Source organism: Gnatocerus cornutus, unplaced genomic scaffold (assembly GCF_029298725.1).
Source record: "Gnatocerus cornutus isolate USDA-ARS CGAHR unplaced genomic scaffold, icGnaCorn1.1 ctg00000421.1, whole genome shotgun sequence".
Lineage (NCBI taxonomy): Eukaryota > Metazoa > Arthropoda > Insecta > Coleoptera > Tenebrionidae > Gnatocerus > Gnatocerus cornutus.
Window position 1 is genome coordinate 1 of NW_028275736.1, and position 15,000 is coordinate 15,000.

The following is a 15,000-nucleotide window of genomic DNA, read 5'->3' on the forward strand; positions in this document are numbered from 1 at the left end:
ACACATAGATGACGCCATTTTAGGGTCAGGTCAGGTCAAATTATGCTTAAAATTCAAGAAAAATACGTAAATTAACCCAGAATCTTGTAATTTTTGACATTCTGAGTTCCAGACCTGTCATATAGATGGCGCCATTTTGAGTTAAAATAGGTGCCAAAATTCAAAAACAATATGTAAAATAAAGGAAAAAAACAGTAATTTTTGACATTTCTGAAGTTCCAAACCTGACACATAGATGACGCCATTTTAGGGTCAGGTCAGGTCAAATTATGCTTAAAATTCAAGAAAAATACGTAAATTAACCCAGAATCTTGTAATTTTTGACATTATGAAGTTCCAGACCTGACACATAGATGGCGCCATTTTAGGGTCAGTTAGGTCAAATTATGCTTAAAATTCAAGAAAAATACGTAAATTAACCCAGAATCTTGTAATTTTTGACATTCTGAAGTTCCAGACCTGACACATAGATGACGCCATTTTAGGGTCAGGTCAGGTCAAATTATGCTTAAAATTCAAGAAAAATACGTAATTAACCCAGAATCTTGTAATTTTTGACATTTCTGAAGTTCCAGACCTGGTCATATAGATGGCGCCATTTTTGAGTTAAAATAGGCGCCAAATTCAAAAACAATATGTAAAATAAAGAAAAAACAGTATTTTTGACATTTCTGAAGTTCCAGACCTGACACATAGATGACGCCATTTTAGGGTCAGGTCAGGTCAAATTATGCTTAAAATTCAAGAAAAATACGTAAATTAACCCAGAATCTTGTAATTTTTGACATTCTGAAGTTCCAGACCTGTCATATAGATGGCGCCATTTTTGAGTTAAAATAGGCGCCAAAATCAAAACAATATGTAAAATAAAGGAAAAAACAGTAATTTTGACATTCTGAAGTTCCAGACCTGACACATAGATGGCGCCATTTTAGGGTCAGGTCAGGTCAAATTATGCTTAAAATTCAAGAAAAATACGTAAATTAACCCAGAATCTTGTAATTTTTGACATTTATGAAGTTCCAGACCTGTCATATAGATGACGCCATTTTAGGGTCAGGTCAGGTCAAATTATGCTTAAAATTCAAGAAAAAATACGTAAATTAACCCAGAATCTTGTAATTTTTGACATTTCTGAAGTTCCAGACCTGACACATAGATGGCGCCATTTTAGGGTCAGTTAGGTCAAATTATGCTTAAAATTCAAGAAATATACGTAAAATTAACCCACAATCTTGTAATTTTTGACATTTCTGAAGTTCCAGACCTGACACATAGATGGCGCCATTTTAGGGTCAGTTAGGTCAAATTATGCTTAAAATTCAAGAAAAATACGTAAATTAACCCAGAATCTTGTAATTTTTGACATTTATGAAGTTCCAGACCTGTCATATAGATGACGCCAATTTTAGGGTCAGGTCAGGTCAAATTATGCTTAAAATTCAGAAAAATACGTAAATTAACCCAGCATCTTGTAATTTTTGACATTTCTGAAGTTCCAGGACCTGTCATATAGATGGCGCCTAGTTTTTTTAGGGTCAGGTCAGGTCAAATTATGCTTAAAATTCAAGAAAAATACGTAAATTAACCCAGAATCTTGTAATTTTTGACATTTCTGAAGTTCCAGACCTGTCATATAGATGGCGCCATTTTTGAGTCAAAATAGGCGCCAAAATTCAAAAACAATATGTAAAATAAAGGAAAAAAAACAGTAATTTTTGACATTTCTGAAGTTCCAGACCTGACACATAGATGGCGCCAACTTTAGGGTCAAAATGGGCGCCAAATTTCAAAAAAATATGTAAATAAAGTAAAACCAGTAATTTTTGACATTTCTGAAGTTCCAGACCTGACACATAGATGACGCCATTTTAGGGTCAGGTCAGGTCAAATTATGCTTAAAATTCAAGAAAAATACGTAAATTAACCCAGAATCTTGTAATTTTTGACATTTCTGAAGTTCCAGACCTGTCATATAGATGGCGCCATTTTTGAGTTAAAATAGGCGCCAAAATTCAAAAACAATATGTAAAATAAAGGAAAAAACAGTAATTTTTGACATTTCTGAAGTTCCAAACCTGACACATAGATGACGCCATTTTAGGGTCAGGTCAGGTCAAATTATGCTTAAAATTCAAGAAAAATACGTAAATTAACCCAGAATCTTGTAATTTTTGACATTTCTGAAGTTCCAGACCTGTCATATAGATGGCGCCATTTTTGAGTTAAAATAGGTGCCAAAATTCAAAAACAATATGTAAAATAAAGGAAAAAACAGTAATTTTTGACATTTCTGAAGTTCCAAACCTGACACATAGATGACGCCATTTTAGGGTCAGGTCAGGTCAAATTATGCTTAAAATTCAAGAAAAATACGTAAATTAACCCAGAATCTTGTAATTTTTGACATTTATGAAGTTCCAGTCCTGACACATAGATGGCGCCATTTTAGGGTCAGTTAGGTCAAATTATGCTTAAAATTCAAGAAAAATACGTAAATTAACCCAGAATCTTGTAATTTTTGACATTTCTGAAGTTCCAGACCTGACACATAGATGACGCCATTTTAGGGTCAGGTCAGGTCAAATTATGCTTAAAATTCAAGAAAAATACGTAAATTAACCCAGAATCTTGTAATTTTTGACATTTCTGAAGTTCAGACCTGTCATATAGATGGCGCCATTTTTGAGTTAAAATAGGCGCCAAAATTCAAAAACAATATGTAAAATAAAGGAAAAAACAGTAATTTTTGACATTTCTGAAGTTCCAGACCTGACACATAGATGACGCCATTTTAGGGTCAGGTCAGGTCAAATTATGCTTAAAATTCAAGAAAAATACGTAAATTAACCCAGAATCTTGTAATTTTTGACATTTCTGAAGTTCCAGACCTGTCATATAGATGGCGCCATTTTTGAGTTAAAATAGGCGCCAAAATTCAAAAACAATATGTAAAATAAAGGAAAAAAACAGTAATTTTTGACATTTCTGAAGTTCCAGACCTGACACATAGATGGCGCCATTTTAGGGTCAGGTCAGGTCAAATTATGCTTAAAATTCAAGAAAAATACGTAAATTAACCCAGAATCTTGTAATTTTTGACATTTCTGAAGTTCCAGACCTGTCATATAGATGGCGCCACTAAATTATGTTTTCGACTAACAGGTGGCGATACCAACATTAATAGTTACAGAAAGCTGTAATTTTTTTGACTTTCAAGTTTAGGTAACTGTTCTACAGATGGCGCCAGCATTGCTACAAATACAGGAACCTGTAGTTGTTTTTTGACATTTGACATCTTGACCTAATCTATAGGTCTAAAGATCAGCAATAGAATGGACTTCAAAGTTGATAATAAAGCTTTATTTTTATTATATATCGTAAATGGATTGTGTTTAAGCATAACGTTTGAATGGTTATGCAACCGCGGAAACTAATTGTTGCCGAACTTTCGTCTTTCCTTTGCATTCTTGAATAACGGAAATATAGATGGATTATTTTTGTGCATGAATTTTAAATTGTTATGCAACCATGAAAACACTAATTATTTTCTTTTTTCGGAGTTTTTTCAGATTATTGAAAGTCTGACACAAAACCTGTCCGTAACTGCGGCGTTCTCGCCAAACGCTACAGCTTGAAAAATCTAAAATTCGCATAGTCTAAATGTCCGAGAAAAATCGAAATTAAATGAAAACGAACAAAAGTTCGGACCGAACTAACATTAATCGAAAGTGGATGTCATAATTTTAAGTCCCTAACTAAACGGGATCTAAAACCCTTTCGAAACTGTGGCGTTCGAATTTTGATGAAAATTATTCCAAGTCCAAAGTCGGAACTGAAGCGTTCACATTGAACGCTACAGTTTCGAGAATCTATTCGGAACTGAAGCGTTCATATTGAACGCTACAGTTTCGAGAATCTATTCGGAACTGAAGCGTTCACATTGAACGCTACAGTTTCGAGAATCTATTCGGAACTGAAGCGTTCACATTGAACGCTACAGTTTCGAGAATCTATTCGGAACTGAGGCGTTCACTTTGAACGTTACAGTTTCGAAAGGACAAAATTAACAAAGACCAAAAGTCCGAGAAAAATTGAAATTAAATGGAAATGAACAAAAGTTCGGACCGAACTAACATTAATCGAAAGTGGATGTCATAATTTTAAGTCCCTAACTAAACGGGATCTAAAACCCTTTCGAAACTGTGGCGTTCGAATTTTGATGAAAATTATTCTAAGTCCAAAGTCGGAACTGAAGCGTTCACATTGAACGCTACAGTTTCGAAAATCTATTCGGAACTGAAGCGTTCACACTGGCGATTGCTTATGCAACCATGAAAGCAGAAATATGAAACGCTACAGTTTCGAAAACTCATTCGGAACTGAAGCGTTCACACTGGCGATTGTTTATGCAACCATGAAAGCACAAAAATGAAACGCCACAGTTGCGAAAACTCATTCGGAACTGATGCGTTTACACCGAACGCTACAGTTTTGAAACCTCGTTCGGAACTGATGCGTTCAAAAATGTCGAAATTTTTACAAGTCCAGTTTCGGAACTGTAGCGACTGCATGGACTTAGCGCGAAAAGGACACATTCAGTGGGAACTGTAGCGGTAGGGACCCGTAAAAAAAATAATAAAATATTTTATTTTTTGCTTTTTACCTTCCGTATACACATTTTTTTTTTTTTTTTTTTTTTTTTTTTTTTTTTTTTTTTTTAAGTCCAAATTGGGAACTGTAGCGGTCAACAGAAAAAAAAACTTTTTCCATCAACCACATACAATTCCCATTTTTAATATAATATTATTATTTATATTAATATTATAATTATTCATAATATATTACTGAACATTTGCTTCTCCTCAGTTTCGTTCTTTGGTTTCCAATATCATTCACTTGATCATATTTAATTCAAGCTTGTTATCGGAGGAGAAACAAGTCTTTCACAATTTTCACCAGTTCTGCTTACCATGTGACGGATCTTTTGTTTTTCAACGGGCGGAACAATAATCGAGATTTTTACTGCTTGGTGTTTCGGGCTTTGTGTTTTATTTTATAGATCCGTCACATTATTCAAGTAAATTATTCAATTCAATTTGTCGTCTGCATTAGAGTCAAGATTATTAATTTCATCTCATTTGCAGACGACTTTGGATAAGAGCACTGGGTGGTCACGTTTTTTAACTAGCGGTGAATTAGCTAATTCGTTCGCAAAATGCACGTTACAGGCGGACTAATTCACATTTCGCTATTCATCGAGAAATTTTTATTCACAGCGGTATATTGTCTTTCTAGAGATTTACCACTTTTTATTTCATCGATGTATTTTTATTTTTAATTTAGCATAATATCATTAAACGGGGTCGCGATGTACGAGAGGTAACAGATCGTACGGACGCGCACATTTGATTTCATGTCAATCCATTCATCGTGCGTACTTGTCCGTCATCGCTGCCACTTACCATCAGTACTCCCTATATATGCCGCCGCGGCAGCGATCAGCTCTGAATCGCTCGATGCGTGAAACGATCGAAATCCCATAGTGCGCCGGCCGCTCGCTATGGGCGAGGGGTAGAGTAAAACGGTCTGATCGCTCGGTGCAAAAGTCCGTTTGGGTACTTAGAGACGGAATTTTAAAATTCTGATTTCGCAGATCAATTTCAAGGATTATTAGGACTCGAATGCTGTCGACCATGTTTTGTAAAAAAAGTTTTTTACGTTTTTACGGCAATTTGACTGAACGCTACAGTTTCGAAAAAAAGTCGGAACTGTGGCGTTCGATCGAAATTTTTCCAAGTCCGAAGTCGAAACTGTAGCGTTCGAACAAAATTTTTCTAAGTCCGAAGTCGAAACTGTAGCGGTCGACCAAAATTTTTCTAAGTCCGATTCGAAACTGTAGCGTTCGAACAAAATTTTTCTAAGTCCGAAGTCGAAACTGTAGCGTTCGGCGCTCATTCGTCTAAGTCCGAACTCGGAAGTGTAGCGGTTGACAAATTTACATTGACCAAAAGTCCGAGAAAAATCGAAATTAAATCCAAACGAACAAATGTTTGGGTCGAACTAGCATCGATAGAAGGTAGATTTTATAATTTCAAGCTCCTAATTAAACGGGATCTAAAACCCTCTGGAAACTGAGGCGTTCGAAATTTTGATGAAAATTTTTCTAAGTCCGAAATAGGAACTGTGGCGGTCGAGCGAAATTTTTCTAAGTCCGTAGTCGAAACTGAGGTGTTCGAATTTTTGATAAAAATTTTTCTAAGTCTCATGTTGGAACTGTGGCGGTCGAGCGAAATTTTTCCAAGTCCGAAGTCGAAACTGTAGCGTTCGAACGAAATTTTTCTAAGTCCGAAGTCGAAACTGTAGCGTTCGGCGCTCATTCGTCTAAGTCCGAAGTCGGAAGTGTAGCGGTTGACAAATTTACATTGACCAAAAGTACGAGAAAAATCGAAATTAAATGCAAACGAACAAATGTTTGGGTCGAACTAACATCGATAGAAGGTAGATTTTATAATTTCAAGCTTCTAATTAAACGGGATCTAAAACCCTCTGGAAACTGAGGCGTTCAAAATTTTCATCAAAATTTTTCTAAGACCGAAGTAGGAACTGTGGCGGTTGACCGAAATTTTTCTAAGTCCGTAGTCGAAACTGAGGTGATCGAATTTTTGATGAAAATTTTTCTAAGTCTCATGTTGGAACTGTGGCGGTCGAGCGAAATTTTTCTAAGTCCGAAGTCGAAACTGTAGCGTTCGAACGAAATTTTTCTAAGTCCGAAGTCGAAACTGTAGCGGTCGACCAAAATTTTTCTAAGTCCGATTCGAAACTGAGGCGTTCGACCGAAATTTTTCTAAGTCCAATTCGAAACTGTGGCGGTCGAGCGAAATTTTTCTAAGTCCGAAGTCGAAACTGTAGCGTTCGGCGCTCATTCGTCTAAGTCCGAAGTCGGAAGTGTAGCGGTTGATAAATTTACATTGACCAAAAGTCCGAGAAAAATCGAAATTAAATGCAAACGAACAAAAGTTACGGTCGAACTAACACCAAACAAGGGTGGCTGTGATAATTTCAAACCCCTAACTAAACGGGATCTAAAACCCTCTGGAAACTGAGGCGTTCGAAATTTTGATGAAAATTATTCTAAGTCCGAAGTCGGAACTGAGGTGTTCGGTCGAAATGCCGTAAAAACGTAAAAAATATTTTTTTCAAAACACCGTTAACGGCATTCGAGTCCTAATGACCCTTGAAATTGATCTGCGAAATCAGAATTTTAAAATTCCGTCTCTAAGTACCCAAACGGACTTTTGCACCGAGCGATCAGACCGATTTACCCGACCCCTCGCCCATAGCGAGCGGCCGGCGCGCTATGGGATTTCGACCGTTTCGCGCATCGAGTGATTCAGAGCTGAACGCTGCCGCGCTGGCATATATAGGGATAGTAGTGGTGGTATGTAGCAGCGGACAAAAGCGTACGATCGAAATGTGATTTTATGTGCGTCCGATTATCTTGTTACCTCTCGTACACCGCGACTTACCCGTAGTTGGGACGATGGCCGGAATGTGTACCCTGTGGACCCACCATCGTTTGAGGGATGACAAATCTTGCCATTGACCATGCACAGCGAGATTGCGGATGCGGCGAGCGTTTCTATGTTAGCGGTCCAAATGCAATCAAAGATTTTATGTGTTCGTGTCAGAACGACCAAAAATTAACAAATGCGTCAACTCACTAAAGTCCGAGCGAGAATTTTGAAATAAATAAAATTTCATAAACTCGTAACGTGTGAATATTTCTAAAGAGAAATCTCACAATAAACCGTCGCTTTCAATCTAGCGAAGAGTATGGAGAATGTTTGAACTTTTGCTTGTCGACGACGATATTTTTTCTTTACGATAAAATTTCAAGTCGATGTGCCCAAAAATCTCTAAATTTTGAACTGGGAAATTATTTCTTCGTCCGATGAATCGCATTGATCTCTGTTTTTGACGAAAAAAAGACGGATAAAATGCAGCATTCAATCAAGGATATAAAATAAAAGAAAAATTTTCCGTAAAAACTATATTACAATGGAGGATTATGTTTCTACTTTTCGTCCGATGAGTCGCAACAAAAATAAGTAATCCATCCGTCGTTGTTCGTTTAGTCGATCTGAATGCACTGTAAAAATTTATTAAAGTAAAATGTTACGTTGCATTTCATGAATTTTGACAAACGTGTACCGAAATGTGTACAAATTATTTATTTCGACGACGACGACAACTTAGAACGGATGAATAAAATTAATTGTTGCAAGATTCAAACAAGGATGAAAAAGTCATAGAAAATTATTCCGTAACCATGATATTGGATTATTTTTTCTTCACTCTCTCCTCCGATGAGTCGCAACAAATAAAAATCCATAAATCAATTCATCCGTCGTTGTTCGTTTAGTCGATCTGAATGCACTGTAAAAATTTATTAAAGTAAAAATGTTACGTTGCATTTCATGAATTTTGACAAACGTGTACCCCGAAGTGTGTACAAATTATTTATTTCGACGACGACGACAACTTAGAACGGATGAATAAGAATAAAATTGTTGCAGGAGATTCAATCAAGGATGATGTGAGAAAAATGTCGAAAAATTTTCCATCCAGAAAGATCGCGTGGCGTTACGTCTCTTCTTACGAGGTTTTCGTTTCGCAGACACGCACACTTTCTTCAAAACAATAATAGGAAAGTGTTCAGTTTTTTATAAGAGCAGCAGGTGTCTTTCCGAAATTCTACGATTATTGTAGCTTATATGACTAGAAGGAAAGAAAGACTAAAACTCTCTTATTTTAAAACAAGAACGCAGTTCCCTGGTTGATCCTGCCAGTAGTCATATGCTTGTCTCAAAGATTAAGCCATGCATGTCTCAGTACAAGCCAAATTAAGGTGAAACCGCGAAAGGCTCATTAAATCAGTTATGGTTCCTTAGATCGTACCCACATTTACTTGGATAACTGTGGTAATTCTAGAGCTAATACATGCAAACAGAGCTCCAACCGGAAACGGAAGGAGCGCTTTTATTAGATCAAAACCAATCGGTGGCGGTCTCCGTCATCGTACAACTTGGTGACTCTGAATAACTTTACGCTGATCGCACGGTCTCGCACCGGCGACGCATCTTTCAAATGTCTGCCTTATCAACTGTCGATGGTAGGTTCTGCGCCTACCATGGTTGTAACGGGTAACGGGGAATCAGGGTTCGATTCCGGAGAGGGAGCCTGAGAAACGGCTACCACATCCAAGGAAGGCAGCAGGCGCGCAAATTACCCACTCCCGGCACGGGGAGGTAGTGACGAAAAATAACGATACGGGACTCATCCGAGGCCCCGTAATCGGAATGAGTACACTCTAAACCCTTTAACGAGGATCAATTGGAGGGCAAGTCTGGTGCCAGCAGCCGCGGTAATTCCAGCTCCAATAGCGTATATTAAAGTTGTTGCGGTTAAAAAGCTCGTAGTCGAATCTGTGTCCCGCGCCGCCGGTTCATCGTTCGCGGTGTCAACTGGCGTGCCGCGGGACGTCCTGCCGGTGGGCTTAGCTCGAGAGGGCGGCCCAACTCAATCCCGCCGCGGTGCTCTTCATTGAGTGTCGAGGTGGGCCGGCACGTTTACTTTGAACAAATTAGAGTGCTTAAAGCAGGCTAAAACTTCGCCTGAATACTGTGTGCATGGAATAATGGAATAGGACCTCGGTTCTATTTTGTTGGTTTTCGGAACCCCGAGGTAATGATTAATAGGAACGGATGGGGGCATTCGTATTGCGACGTTAGAGGTGAAATTCTTGGATCGTCGCAAGACGGACAGAAGCGAAAGCATTTGCCAAAAACGCTTTCATTGATCAAGAACGAAAGTTAGAGGTTCGAAGGCGATCAGATACCGCCCTAGTTCTAACCATAAACGATGCCAGCTAGCGATCCGCCGACGTTCTTCCGATGACTCGGCGGGCAGCTTCCGGGAAACCAAAGCTTTTGGGTTCCGGGGGAAGTATGGTTGCAAAGCTGAAACTTAAAGGAATTGACGGAAGGGCACCACCAGGAGTGGAGCCTGCGGCTTAATTTGACTCAACACGGGAAACCTCACCAGGCCCGGACACCGGAAGGATTGACAGATTGAGAGCTCTTTCTTGATTCGGTGGGTGGTGGTGCATGGCCGTTCTTAGTTGGTGGAGCGATTTGTCTGGTTAATTCCGATAACGAACGAGACTCTAGCCTGCTAAATAGGCGTATTTCGACATCCCAAAGGCCCGTCGATCCTGGGTTCGCCCGGTGGTCGTGCGCGGTTTTTACTGTCGGCGTACAAACAATTCTTCTTAGAGGGACAGGCGGCTTCTAGCCGCACGAGATTGAGCAATAACAGGTCTGTGATGCCCTTAGATGTTCTGGGCCGCACGCGCGCTACACTGAAGGAATCAGCGTGTCCTCCCTGACCGAGCGGTCCGGGTAACCCGCTGAACCTCCTTCGTGCTAGGGATTGGGGCTTGCAATTGTTCCCCATGAACGAGGAATTCCCAGTAAGCGTGAGTCATAAGCTCGCGTTGATTACGTCCCTGCCCTTTGTACACACCGCCCGTCGCTACTACCGATTGAATGATTTAGTGAGGTCTTCGGACCGGTACGCGATGGCGTTTCGACGTCGTCGATGTCGCTGGGAAGATGACCAAACTTGATCATTTAGAGGAAGTAAAAGTCGTAACAAGGTTTCCGTAGGTGAACCTGCGGAAGGATCATTAACGTGTCCTCGTACACACGAATTTTGACATATGTATAATTTATTATTATGCATTTTCATTTGATCGTGTCGATGTACACTTTATGTTTTTACAACACCGTCGTCGATGACATGGAGTCGACGGCACGATCTTTTGTCGTGCCGTTGCTTGTTTCTTTTTGAAACACCGTGTGTACGACGTTTTGAACTACGAATCGTACATATTCGGAAAAACAATAGCGTTACGCTGGCCCGCAGCGCCGGTCCTTGCGATCGAGTTTTTCACCTTTTTTGAACGAGAAAAACCGAATTCGCTCGGGCATACGGCTGTTTCTTCGGGTACCTAGATTTTTTGATTTTTTTTGTACTATCTCTCGATCTTTTCCAATGATGGAAAGAAGGAGGGACGCTTTCGGTTTTTCGACCGGATCGCGGAAAGTTGTGAACTCCACCGCGAAAGTCGAAAGACGTTAGAAGTCCTCTTTTTTCGGACACACGGAGAGGATGTAGCAGAGTAGTCGAGAAAGAAGAAAATCGCAGGTGTCGAATTAGGTTACGACACCGTGGGTTTTAAATGATTTACGCCCGGCTACGGGACCGGCGAGAAACGCTCCCGATTCTACGATTCGCGTGAATGATGTTCGTCGTTAGACGCTTCAAAGAGTTTTTTGAAAGCGCCGTTAAACGAGCGATCGCACACACATCACACCTTGCTTTTTTAATGTTTTTGGTAGATGTGGTAAAGTGATTTCGTTAGAAACGGTAAAATTCTCTTTACGGAGCGTACGACTGCACCATTTCAAAATTATATACACCGTCAATCGTCATTAAGTCACGATATAGAACGGTAAACTTGAGGATTTTATGTTAGACGCTCAGTCTGGCACGTCTATAAATTTTTTCGTCAAAATTCACGATCTGTCTTCGGTTTGGCGACGAAAAAATATAGAAAGAAAATTGAAACACGAACACAAAGACCGCCCGCGAAAATCTCTTTTCGCTTACGGCGGATACTAATTCGCTTTTTCATAACGAGTACGATGATGTAATGATGTGTTCATTCCGATCGATCAAAAACCGTCTCTTCGTCACACTTTTTAAAGTGCTTGACACACACACACGCACACTAAATGAAAGACACAATAAAGGAAAACTACCGAAAATGTAGTTTATGAGAGAAAGCAGCATTATTTATTAAAATTATTGCTGAGAAAAAGGAAATTGGCAAATTCCTAATTAAAATCGTATCGAACATGTCCCATCTTCACACATACATGCTCGTACTTTGCGTGTAAAAGCGGAGACCGCGTGAAAAAGAAAAGTGCTTCTTTTTCGGTGCGCGGATACAAATTTGTGTTTGGGTTAATATTTTTTTTAATTTTTTCGTACGCGTAAAACTGAGACCGACGATCGCGTTCCCTTTCAGACGAGAAAGTACGGACGAAAGACAATTAAGAGCGAGAATCATAAATATCCATACCACAACACCGAAATTTTAGACGTGGCACGTTTCGGAACCACGAAGATCATTTTCGTTTCGGATGTACGCACGTACGCAAAAATTTTTGCAAGACGTGTATAGACAGCTGGACGATCGGCATGATCGGGGTTCTTGTGGAACGAGCGTTTAAATTTTAAAAAGATTACCCTGAACGGTGGATCACTTGGCTCGTGGGTCGATGAAGAACGCAGCTAATTGCGCGTCAACTTGTGAACTGCAGGACACATGAACATCGACATTTCGAACGCACATTGCGGTCCTCGGATATAATGTTCCCGGACCACTCCTGGCTGAGGGTCGTGTCAATTTCAAAGACTGCTCGGTTTTCGTTTTCGGACGAAAACGTCGGAGCGTGTTGGATGTGTTGCGACGCGTCGAATAGGTACTCATTAATGTACGTGATCGTCACTTACGTCACGATATAACGACGCACGCCTCGAACGTGTGCCGAGACGTTTACTCGAGCGTGTTTTTTCGTCAAAAAGGACGGGACGGGTATGCTTTGTATTTTTTTTTACAAAGTCCGTCGGACGTCCACCTTGCGAATCATAAATACGAAAGTGTTTACGTCGGCACATGTTCTTGCGTGGTGTGTCGTAGAATCGTGTGTGTTTGTGTGCGTTTCTCGTGCAGCGAGTAAATTTGCGCGACATCTTAAGACGCGAAAGCGACCAACTACTACTTGTTGTAGTTGTTGGCTGGTCTTTCGGCGTAGCACGTCCTATTTCTTCAACATGTCGTCATTTAAAAAAAAAAAATGGCGTTTTAAGGTTGAGAACGTTATAGACGGTCGTCGTGTCCGAGACGTGTAATGCAAATCGCGACAGACGTCAGATCGTAAGCGTTTCTGTAAACTTAGCCATTTTTTAAAAAGAAAAATGACGAACACGTATAGCAAGGAATGGGAGACGTGTCGTGATCGTCGAAATGACCGAATGAAAAATTTTTATTTTTCATATGCGACCTCAGAGCAGGTGAGACTACCCGCTGAATTTAAGCATATTACTAAGCGGAGGAAAAGAAACTAACTAGGATTCCCTCAGTAGCGGCGAGCGAACAGGGAGAAGCCCAGCACCGAATCCCGCGGCCGAAACCGGACGCCGGGAAATGTGGTGTTAGGGAGGATCCGTCATCCCGAGATCGTGCGGCGCGTCCAAGTCCATCTTGAACGGGGCCACAGCCCATAGAGGGTGCCAGGCCCGTAGCGACCGCTGCCGATAACGGGAGGATCTCTCCTCAGAGTCGGGTTGCTTGAGAGTGCAGCCCTAAGTGGGTGGTAAACTCCATCTAAGGCTAAATATGACCACGAGACCGATAGCGAACAAGTACCGTGAGGGAAAGTTGAAAAGAACTTTGAAGAGAGAGTTCAATAGTACGTGAAACCGTTCAGGGGTAAACCTGAGAAACCCGAAAGGTCGAAAGGGGAGATTCAGCGTGACTCGATGGCGGCGCTGGACGATCGTGTGACAGATGGCGTACGCGTCGTTTGCACCTTTCGTTTTGTCGATCTGCCGTCGAACGCGTGCACTTCTCCCCCTGTAGGACGTCGCGATCCGTTGAGTGCCGGTCTAAGGCCCGCGGTGGAGCTCGTTCGGACGGTTCGCCGTTCGCCGAATGAACCCGTGGTGTTTCCCGATCGGCTCGCTCGACGGTATACAGATGGCGCGGGGCCGCTACACAGTTAGCGTCCGACCTTCGGCAAGCGCGCCCGTCGTGATGGTGATCGGACCTGGTGCCGGTCCCGTCCCCGGGTGGCTGTTCGCTGAGGTGTTCTCGGACAGACCTCGTTGAAACGCCGATCTGCGACGCTATAGCTTTGGGTACTTTCAGGACCCGTCTTGAAACACGGACCAAGGAGTCTAGCATGTGCGCGAGTCATTGGGATTTAACTAAACCTAAAGGCGCAATGAAAGTGAAGGTCCGCCTTGCGCGGACCAAGGGAGGATGGGCGGTCGTTACGGCTGCCGCCCCGCACTCCCGGGGCGTCTCGTTCTCATTGCGAGAAGAGGCGCACCAAGAGCGTACACGCTGGGACCCGAAAGATGGTGAACTATGCCTGGTCAGGACGAAGTCAGGGGAAACCCTGATGGAGGTCCGTAGCGATTCTGACGTGCAAATCGATCGTCGGAACTGGGTATAGGGGCGAAAGACTAATCGAACCATCTAGTAGCTGGTTCCCTCCGAAGTTTCCCTCAGGATAGCTGGCGCTCATAGCATACGAGTTTCATCCGGTAAAGCGAATGATTAGAGGCATTGGGGTCGAAACGGCCTCAACCTATTCTCAAACTTTAAATGGGTGAGATCTCCGGCTTGCTCGAACTATTGAAGCCGCGAGACTCGAATCAGAGTGCCAAGTGGGCCATTTTTGGTAAGCAGAACTGGCGCTGTGGGATGAACCAAACGCCGAGTTAAAGCGCCTAAATCGACGCTTATGGGATACCATGAAAGGCGTTGGTAACTTAAGACATCAGGACGGTGGCCATGGAAGTCGGAATCCGCCAAGGAGTGTGTAACAACTCACCTGCCGAAGTTACTAGCCCTGAAAATGGATGGCGCTGAAGCGTCGTGCTTATACTCGGCCGTCAGAGGCATGTGCGGTCAGGTTATTAAATTAACCGGCCATGAAGCCCTGACGAGTAGGAGGGTCGCGGCGGTGAGCGCAGAAGGACTGGCCGTGAGGCCGTCTGGAGCCGCCGTCGGTGCAGATCTTGGTGGTAGTAGCAAATACTCCAGCGAGGCCCTGGAGGACTGACGTGGAGAAGGGTTTC

The 15,000-nt window shown here is 41.7% G+C and overlaps 3 non-coding genes across 3 annotated transcripts in view; all 3 read left to right on the forward strand.

Moving 5' to 3' along the window:
- Positions 1 to 8,832: 8,832 nt before the first annotated feature.
- On the forward strand, positions 8,833 to 10,753 carry LOC148165272 (small subunit ribosomal RNA). The gene has a single exon (XR_015771618.1). It is a non-coding gene; the product is annotated as a small subunit ribosomal RNA (ribosomal RNA).
- Positions 10,754 to 12,375: 1,622 nt separating this feature from the next.
- LOC148165273 (5.8S ribosomal RNA) lies at positions 12,376 to 12,532 on the forward strand. Its single transcript, XR_015771617.1, has one exon. It is a non-coding gene; the product is annotated as a 5.8S ribosomal RNA (ribosomal RNA).
- Positions 12,533 to 13,192: 660 nt separating this feature from the next.
- LOC148165274 (large subunit ribosomal RNA) overlaps positions 13,193 to 15,000 on the forward strand; it is a 4,039-nt gene continuing 2,231 nt past the window's right edge. The window contains exon 1 of the ribosomal RNA XR_015771619.1: positions 13,193 to 15,000. This exon is cut by the window's right edge and continues 2,231 nt beyond it. This is a non-coding gene — a ribosomal RNA (large subunit ribosomal RNA).